We start from the raw sequence: 10,700 nt of genomic DNA, 5'->3' as shown, positions 1-10,700 counted from the left end.
AATATAACAAATCTATTAAATGGGTTAAATGTGATAAGTCAATAAATGTTAGCAAATTAAACCGTGATGTCGCCCTATATTGAAAGTTTGTATAATAATTTTATTGTATTGTATGTTTTAGCAAATTAATTTAATAATGACATATTTAAATCATGTTTTAATTTTATTAGTTTTACTATTACGTTCAAAAAGGAACAACTTTTACTATGGAAAATATTTATGTAAACTACAATAAATAATAATTCTAGTTTTCTAGATAAGGAAAGTAGGAAACAATCTATAAAGTGTTGTTCTAGGGTTAATCAAAGAACAAAATGCAGGGAATAATGTCATCACTCATCAGCTTTTGAAATAAAATATATAATATTATGACAACTTTTAAGTATTTTTATTGAAAAAAATGTGAAAACCTACTTTATGTTCTTTTTTATGTTTTTAGTAACTGATATTTTTTTATTTGTATTAATTACTGCTTGTTATATACTTCCTGATAAATGATTATCTTTTTAGGTAATGGGATTTTGTTGAATTTAGGATTTTAATTTAACCTTTACTCCATCGTAATGTGTCATATCCTGCCTGAAAAGTAGTGGGTTTTCGAACAGTTAGCGACTTATTGATATCAAAATACTGGACGCGTTCGTTTCAGAAGATGGAAAGAAATTGGAATTGAAAATTGCATAAATCCTTTTCCTTTATCAGATCGAGGCTGACATGATCCATGGCTAGATTGACAATCGGACTTCTGCGCGAGGTTAGATTTAGGGATAGGGAGACGCTCCTATCTTATGTATTTTGTTTATATCTTATCCGTATCAGTTTCGATTGAATTTTGATACTTTTTCAACTAAGTATCTAATTTTTTATTTTTTTTACTTGAATCAGTATTTTGTATAATAAGTTTTCCAAAACCTATCCTTAATCAAAGTCTGGGTATAATTAAATACCTAATTCACTAAGATTGATGACTCTGATACCAACCTGTCACACCCCGACTTAGGGCCTAGGCGTGTAACCAATAGTTGGTACTTGTTTTGTAAATACATCAGAGTTACGGGTGTGTTTTAGCGGAAGTTTTTAAATATAAATATTCATTTATCAAATGTAGGATTAAAATATCCTTTCAATGTTTACAAAGCATGTTTGAGAAAATACATTATTTTCAACGGAAGTCTAAAATAAAATATTAATATAAATCAAAACTCGGGTTTAAATACCCGTTTGATATTTCAATACATTTCTTTTGAAAACATAATTCTTTATAATATTTTAATATAAAATATCTAAGCCATCAGATAGCATCTAATGACTAATTCTCCAATCTTCTATTCTGTCTTGCTTGTCTGTTCTAACCTTTCTGTTTTCCTGTAAAATGGTTAGAAAATACGTCAGCACACAGCTGGTGAATGACGCTGACTCTTAAAGATATTTTCAATACCCTTGTGAAACCAACAATAATACCTTTGTGACTACTCATTAGGCACCCAACTACATTGGGATCAAATTACCCTAAGTACCTTGTACAATTAATTATATACACAATATCATTTCTCTGAACAGTCATGTTCAGAGATGATATGCATGGCCTCGGGGAACTCCGAGTCACCATGTATGAATGGATCCAGACACATGTATACTCTTAATCAGAGTGTCCATTTCTTATTACTGTAACACAAAGTTTTAAGGATTCGTAAATCCTATGCAAACATTCTGACTCTAAAAGAGTTTGTAAAAGGTTTGGGGCGTATTCACCTTTTCTGTTTATAATCAGTTTCTGTTACTGATTCCTGTTTTCTGTTTTCTTCTTCTTGTTCTGTTACCTCGGACCTATAGTAGGAGAATAACCTTTGTATAAATAACTAGATCATCGATCTAGCTTCAGACCTTTATTCCGTTTTGTATAGCTTTAACCTTGATAAAAACATTTGTTTGTATAAAGCATTTGGACCTTTAGTCCTCTTGTTTATTTACCAATCATATGTCTATACCGAGTTTATTCTTCAATAAGAAACATTAATTTAACTATATTTTTTGAATATTATATTTCTTAATAATAAAGAAATACTATTTTTAATTATACCCTTTGTATATACTTGCTTACGTTTCTTGATAAAAAAAACAATATTTTGACTATAACATTTGCTTAAGAAAAGTTATATAATACTAAATTGTAATCAAGGTTCGGCTATATCTCCGACTATGGTCTTAAGCCATTTATAATAATAAAATAATAACTTAGGCAGAACCCCTACCTCGCACGGGTATGTGGAGTTAGATTTTCCTAAGTTTATACGGGCAGCACTTCTACTCTATGTACGTTTATTGAGGCATTTTTGGTCAACCTTCCTTGGCATGCAAATTGAGGCAATGTGTAGGTGTCGCCGGGTCGTGCGCGTACTTTGAGGCGGAATGTCGGGTTACTTTTGGGTGGCATGCACTTCGAGGAAAACACCAGGTATTTAGCATGGATTACGAGGTGATGATTGTCGGGTCGGTGGCACGCAAAACAGTGCTTTTTCATGTAAAACGAGGTATAGAGAGTGTAAATTCTAGAGAAAGAGTATGGGAAGTGAGTGGGGAATGAGCAGAGAGCCTCCCCTTTTATAGCCAATTTCTGGTCCCATCGCGATACGCGATGGGCCCCTTTCTCATGGCCATCGCGTATCGCAATGACACATGCCGTCATACGTTGCCACGTGTCGCCACGTGGCCTGACACATGTCGCCACGTGGCCTGACATCAAAGCGTCGCATTGCGCCCAACGCCCTTCGTCGTCGCTGTCGCCATCGCATTCGTCTTCGCCATCGCCATCGCCCTCGTCCTCGCCCGAGCCCGTGCGAGGGCGCGTCGGGTGCTACGCACCCTCCGCTAGGTCCACTAGGTGTATGCTTGGCATAAATGAATATTACTATGGAAATTCTATCTCTTATAAAGAGCTTCCATTTCTTTACCACTTTCCATGTGGGATGAGATTTATATTTCTTGTTTATACCCAAGTAAAGTTCTTACACTTTCTTACATCCTTCTACGTAGGATGAAGTTTTCTTTTATTATTTTCCTTACCTTAAGAAATATTTTTATTTCCTTATTTTTCTTATATTTCCTTATTTAATATTTTCTCATGACTTGTATATATATTATTTTTGATCCATTAACTTTCCTAAGTTGTCAAATTTGGATCGAAATTTTGGGGATGTTACATACTGAATTCCAATTCTTTGAACCGAACACACCAAAATGGAATTAAGATTCCAAGTTTAACTAAACGAACACGCCATGTCATGGGATTTTAATTCTAATTCTTTTTAATTCCCACGAATTCTGTGAAACGAACACGCAAAGTAAACATACCATAAATTCTAACATTTCATCTATCAGGGCCCGTTCTAGGGTGGTGAGAGCCGGACACCCGGTTGGGGCACAGTTTTTTCGGGGGCACGTTGGAACCACCGGAGAGTTGAAATCGGTATGGTAGTTTGACCTTTTAATCTATTGTTGACAAAGTAGTAGAACTAAGAGGGAAAAAATGAAAAAGACATGCTAGAAAATTTTTCGATGACCTAAGAGGTTAACCGTGAAAAGAATAAGGTATATGGTGAAGATAAGCAATAATGGAGATGATTCTCAGGCTATAAGCTACTACCCTTTACGTATTCATACAATATTTTAACGAGAAAAGAAATTTAGTAGGATTGCAATATATTTTAAAATGAAAATTCTATTTAATTTTTGATATTTTAAAGGTATATTTATCATTTTAACAAAAGAGAAAATTTTTAGAACGACCAACTAAGTAACATCGGGCACTCCGTACGCGGCCCCATTGGCTAAAGGTAACCCGAGCCGGCCACGAGTCCGGACAAACGGAGCCCCTAGCGGTCCAACTGTTGAGGGATTCCCCCGATAAAACCCGACACCCACGCCTGCCAAACGGCACGACAGCGAGGAGCCGGTAAAACCGGGAGAGATCAGGACTCGAACCCTGGCAAGTCAGGGTCATCCCTCATATCTCCCATATAAATTGGTGATAGTAAGGTTTGTACCCCCTACCTCTCACTAGTAAAGTGAGTGCTCTACCATGGAGTCACATCCAATTTAACAAAAGAGAAAATTAAAGATTCATTTATACTATTCATATTTATGATATTTATTTGATTTTACTTTAACTATTATCTATACTTCTAACAAAAATATATAACTGAAGTATTAGTTATCTATTATGAATCCACCGACGTTTTTTTGGATGACCACTTTTTCAAAGGTGAATCCACCGACGATTTTTGATGACCATTTCTTTCAAAGCAATAATGCATGTTTGTCCCCCCTAAATACTATTCACAAACAGTATTCTAACATTATAAATAGAGTGTATGTATAACGAGTACTGGCATCCCAAAAGATATTACATTCTCACTTTTCTTATCCCCTGTCTCTTTATCAATTAAATAATCTTGTTGTAATTAAGAGTAATATCATAACACGTTATCAGCACGAGCCGCTTATATCCTAACCAAGAAAGCAACAAAATGTCAAATATAGCAAAACTCGAATTCCCAGCACTCAACATTTCTGGAGAAAATTATATGTCTTGGACAGCAAATGTCAAAAGACATTTAAAATCTATGGATGTGTTAGACGCAATCCAAGAACACAATGATTGCTCTGACCAGGATAAAGCAAGAGCTGATGTTTTCATCCATAAACATATTGATGAATTGCTACAGCATGAGTATTTTAATTATGATAACCCATATATGATATGGGAAGATTTGAAAAGCAGATTCGGTCATCTAAAGGAAGTTTTACTTCCTACTTCTAGAGATGAATGGAACAGTCTTAGGTTCCAAGATTTTAAGAGGGTAAATGATTACACCTCTGCTTTATACCGAATCTGTTCAAAGCTAGAATTTTGTGGGTATCCCGTTACAGAGGAAGAAAAGTTAGAGAAAACTTTCTCCACGTTTCATGCATCAAATATAAACTTGCAAACACATTATCGTTTGCAGAATTTTAAGAGATACTCTGATCTAAATGCATTACTCCTTGTAGCAGAGAAAAATAATGAATTATTGATGAAAAATCATCAATCTCGTCCCACGGGTTCACTAGCAATACCAGAAGCACATGTTGCTCACAAAAGTTCTCATAAAAATTCTGATCATAAATGGGAACAAAGTCGAGGACGAGACCGTGGACGTGGACGTGGTCATTTTGACAAAAGGCATTTTAATGATCGTAAGCATCCATTCAAATGGAACAATAACTCTTACGGTCGTGGTCGTGGCCGTGGTCGTGGTCATAACCAGAGAGCCAATAATTATCATGTCCCACACAATACCAATTCCAACCACCAAAATAAATGGAATGAAGCTGGTAGGTCCGAAAACAATGGCACTTCATGTTTTAGATGTGGAAGTACAAACCACTGGGCAAAGGCTTGTCGCACAGCTCCACATCTGTGTGAACTGTACCAAGCCTCTCTAAAAGGAAAAGAGAAAGAAGTAAACCATGTTGATAACTTTAATAATATCAATGCTGAGCTGAGCGTTGAAGACTTTGGGATAGAACTTTGAAACAAAGTTGCTTGACTATTATAATTAGATGCAATTATTAAGTGTGTTCTCATTATCTTTAATTATGTAGTTTCTCTTCCATGTACTACTTGTGTTCCAATTAAAGTTCTTATTAAAATATCATATGTCTTCGTTATACACTTATTTTTTTTTCTCTCTTAATATTTTTCAAGATTTAAAATGAAAATCACCGGAGCACAAGATCAAACAAATGAAGAAGATATATGTATAGCGGATAGTGGAGCCACGCATACTATACTTAGATCTAAAAAATATTTTTATGAACTGAAACCAACAAAAGGGATCATCAATACAATATCAGGTCCTACAAACTTGATAGAAGGAGTGGGAAAAGCTAATTTAGCATTACCAAATGGTACAAAGCTCAAAATAGAAAATGCTTTATTTTCCCCAAAATCAACAAGAAATTTGTTGAGTTTCAGAAACATATATCATAATGGATATGATACTCAGTCAAGGACTGTTAGTAATGAAAAATATTTGCATATCATAAGCAAAGATCAAATATTGGAAAAATTGCCAATGCTCCATTCTGGTTTGCATTATACATATATAAATGTGCCTCAAGCACATATGGCAGTCAAAGAAAATTGTTGCGATTCTGGTATCATAAACTTATGGCATGACAGATTAGGCCATCCAGGATCCACAATGATGAAAAGGATCATTGAAAATACACATGGGCATCCACTGAAAGGTCAAAAGATCCACAAAATAGATAAAATGCCTCAATGTACATCTTGTCTCTTGGAGAATTAATTACAAGGCCTTCGCCATTAAAAGTCGATAAAGAAACACCAATGTTTCTTGAAAGAATTCAAGGTGACATATGTGGACCAATTCATCCACAATGTGGACCATTTAGATACTTCATGGTCTTAATAGACGCATCTAGCAGATGGTCTAATATCTCTTTATTATCGACTCGTAATGTTGCTTTTGCAAAATTTCTTGCTCAAATTATCAAATTACGTGCACATTTTCCGGATTATACCATTAAAATAGTAAGGCTTGATAATGCGGGAGAATTTACATCACATGCTTTTGATGATTATTGCATGTCTGTGGGGATTGTTGTAGAACACCATGTTGCTCATGTACACACACAAAATGGCTTAGCCGAGTCGTTGATCAAACGCCTACAGCTAATAGCTAGACCATTAATAATAAGGACAAAACTCCCTGTTTCTATTTGGGGTCATGCAATTATGCATGCTGGATCATTAATCCGCGTAAGACCAAGTGCAAATCATAAATACTCTCCCACACAACTTGTTTCTGGAAATGAGCCAAATATCTCTCATCTTAGAATTTTTGGTTGTGCTGTGTATGTTCCTATTGCACCACCACAACGCACAAAAATGGGTCCCCAAAGAAGGTTGGGAATATATGTTGGATATGAAACATCTTCCATCATAAGATACCTTGAACCTTTAACAGGTGATGTATTTACAGCACGTTTTGCTGATTGTCATTTTAACGAGACAATGTTCCCAACATTAGGGGGAGAAATGAAAAAGCAAGAAAGGGATATATCATGGTGTGTACCATCATTGTTACACCTAGACCCAAGATCAAAACAAAGTGAAACAGAGGTTCAAAAAATAATACATCTACAAGAAATTGCAAATCAGTTACCTGATGCATTTACTGATATAAACAGGGTCACTAAATCTCATATACCAGCCGCTAATGCTCCAGCTCGAGTTGAGATTCCAAGCAAGCAAAACCATAATAATGCACCTCATGAATCTCAAAAACGTTTAAAACGTGGAAGGCCAATCGGTTCAAAGGATAAAAATCCTCGAAAAAGAAAGGGTTCTGAGAAGGATACTGACCCTAAGGAAGGAATGATTGACAAAACCTTCCCTCAGGAAAGAATAAATGATATAACATTTCCTCAGGAAGAAATAAATGATTCCAATAAAGAATTGTCAATAAACTATGGTAAATCACATATAATGTGGGATCGAGATGAAATGGAAAATATTGATGATATATTTTCTTATTCTGTGGCAAGCGATATCATGGAAGAAAATGATGACCCTGAACCAAAATCTGTAGATGATTGTAAAAATCGACAAGATTGGAACAAATGGAAAGATGCTATGCAAGCTGAATTAAACTCACTAAACAATCGAAAGGTTTTTGGACCTATTGTCATTACACCAAAGTCAATGAAACCTGTAGGATATAAATGGGTTTTTGTGAGAAAAAGAAATGAGAAAAATGAAGTTACAAGATATAAAGCAAGACTTGTAGCTCAAGGTTTTTCTCAGAGGCCAGGAATTGACTATGAAGAAACGTATTCTCCTGTCATGGATGCTATTACGTTTAGATATTTAATCAGCTTAGCAGTCTCTAAAAAGTTAGAGATGCGTCTTATGGATGTTGTCACAGCTTACTTGTATGGATCACTAGACAGTGACATCTATATGAAAATTCCCGAAGGATTTAAACTCCCTGATGCAATAAGCTCAAAGCCTAAGGAAATGTATTCCATCAAGTTACAAAGATCCTTGTATGGACTGAAACAATCTGGAAGGATGTGGTACAATCGTTTGAGTGATTATTTGATAAGCAAAGGATACACAAATAATCTTATTTGTCCATGTGTCTTCATCAAGAAGACAACATCAGGATATGTGATCATAGCTGTGTATGTTGACGATCTAAATTTAATTGGGACACAAAAGGAAATTAATGAAGCAATTGCTCTTTTAAAGAAAGAATTCGAAATGAAAGATCTTGGAAAAACCAAATATTGTCTTGGTTTACAAATTGAGCATATGCATAATGGGATACTTGTGCATCAGTCAACTTATACTGAGAAACTCTTAAAACGTTTCAATATGGACAAAGCAAATCCTTTAAGCACACCGATGGTTGTTAGATCACTCAATGTTGAAAATGATCCATTTCGTCCTTGCGAAGATAATGAAGAGATTCTTGGTCCCGAAGTACCATACCTCAGTGCAATTGGAGCACTTATGTATCTTACTAACTGTATAAGACCTGACATTTCTTTTGCAGTTAACTTATTAGCAAGATTCAGTTCATCCCCTACTAAAAGACATTGGAATGGCATTAAACATATTTTTCGGTATCTAAAAGGAACTGCTGATTTAGGTTTATTTTATCCTAACAATTCAAAAGAAGGGTTAGTTGGTTATGCAGATGCAGGTTATTTATCTGATCCCCATAAAGCAAAATCTCAAACTGGATACATATTTATGAATGGAGGAATTGCGATTTCATGGCGTTCTCAGAAACAAACACTTATTGCAATATCTTCAGATCATGCTGAAGTCATTGCATTGCATGAAGCTTCAAGAGAATGTGTATGGTTAAGATCTATGTCACGACACATATTGATTTCTTGTGGACTAGAGAAAGATCGAATTCCAACTCCTATCTATGAAGATAATGCAGCTTGTGTCTCGCAAATGAAGGAAGGGTATATCAAAAGTGACAGAACAAAGCATATACCACCAAGATACTTTGAGTATACTCGAGACCTTATTAAAGACAATCAAGTTGAAATGAGATATGTCCAGTCCAGCAACAACTCAGCTGATCTTTTCACAAAAGCACTTCCCACAGTAACATTCAGGAAACATGTTCATGATATTGGCATGCGCCATGTACGAACAATGTAACGACCTGCAATTTGAGGGGGAGCTATATACTGCACTCTTTTTCCCTTAGCTAAAGTTTTTTTCCCATTGGGTTTTCCTTTAGCAAGGTTTTTAATGAGGCAGTACTTCAAGACCCCGAAGTTTTGAAAAGGTGTCATCCAAGGGGGAGTATTATGAATCCACCGACGTTTTTTTGGATGACCACTTTTTCAAAGGTGAATCCACCGACGATTTTTGATGACCATTTCTTTCAAAGCAATAATGCATGTTTGTCCCCCCTAAATACTATTCACAAACAGTATTCTAACATTATAAATAGAGTGTATGTATAACGAGTACTGGCATCCCAAAAGATATTACATTCTCACTTTTCTTATCCCCTGTCTCTTTATCAATTAAATAATCTTGTTGTAATTAAGAGTAATATCATAACATTATCAATATTTTTCTCATCAAAAGATTTATCAGTTTTATCAACACGCATACATACAATTATCATTTCTTAATAAATTTGGAGTTCGAGTAACATGGTAAACAACATGGCCGACCCTAAGGTAGTGCGAGCCAGACGTTTAGCAGAGGCTCGTAATTTTTGGGGGGCAAATTTATTATATATATTTAGAAAAAATTATAAAATATGTATAAATCTCAATCATCTTAAATATATTGAGCTCAAACCTTTTCTTATCCATAGCGTTTATCATCATTAAAAAAATTTTGCTTATATATTTCGTTAGTTCTTATAGGGCCTATGGGCCTTTTTATTTCGGCTCGGCCGAGGCATTTAAATTCTTGGAGCCGGCCCTGTCATCTATACTTAACAGTTAAAAAATAAGTTTAAGGTCTTCACCCATAACATTCAGTTTCATAACGGGACTTACCTAAAACACATACTTCACCACAAGCCTAAAACATCATATTGATTAATACAAAACGCCTTGATTCCCTTAAACTTCTTTCAAGCAAATCATGAACTTCGGATCTATATGACAGTCACCTCATATACATGCTTAACAAGAATACATCAGCAAAAGCTAAAGCTGGTGAATGCAACTAATAGATACATAATCTACTTGATCATATTAAGTCAATAGTTTAGTCATCCGATCAACCAAAGAATGTTGTGTTTCCATTAGTTGCCCAAAACTATTACGTGTGTCAAATACTAGGTGTGCACATGGCCATACAAGATCAGTGTTATCCTTCATTTTTATTTTTGAACGACAGATCAGTGTTATCCTATGTGCACAACTAGCTCAAATGTTTACTAATCAAACATACTCTATGATGTTGCTATGCATCAAGAGATTTTAGTGTCATAAAGCGCTTTAAATAGCAAGCTTTTAAGTTTTGAAAATAGTTAATTGTGACTTTAAGTTTTGAAAATAGTTAATTGACTTGTTTCAATCCTAGAAGTTATGGTCTCTCTTTACCAAGGTCGTCTAATGTAAGTCTTTGACCTACAACT

This window comes from Bidens hawaiensis, unplaced genomic scaffold (assembly GCF_021521415.1).
Source record: "Bidens hawaiensis isolate Kalapana, Puna unplaced genomic scaffold, B.hawaiensis_p1.1 tig00029042_1, whole genome shotgun sequence".
Classification (NCBI taxonomy): Eukaryota; Viridiplantae; Streptophyta; class Magnoliopsida; order Asterales; family Asteraceae; genus Bidens; species Bidens hawaiensis.
Note: the sequence above shows the minus strand (reverse complement) of the source record.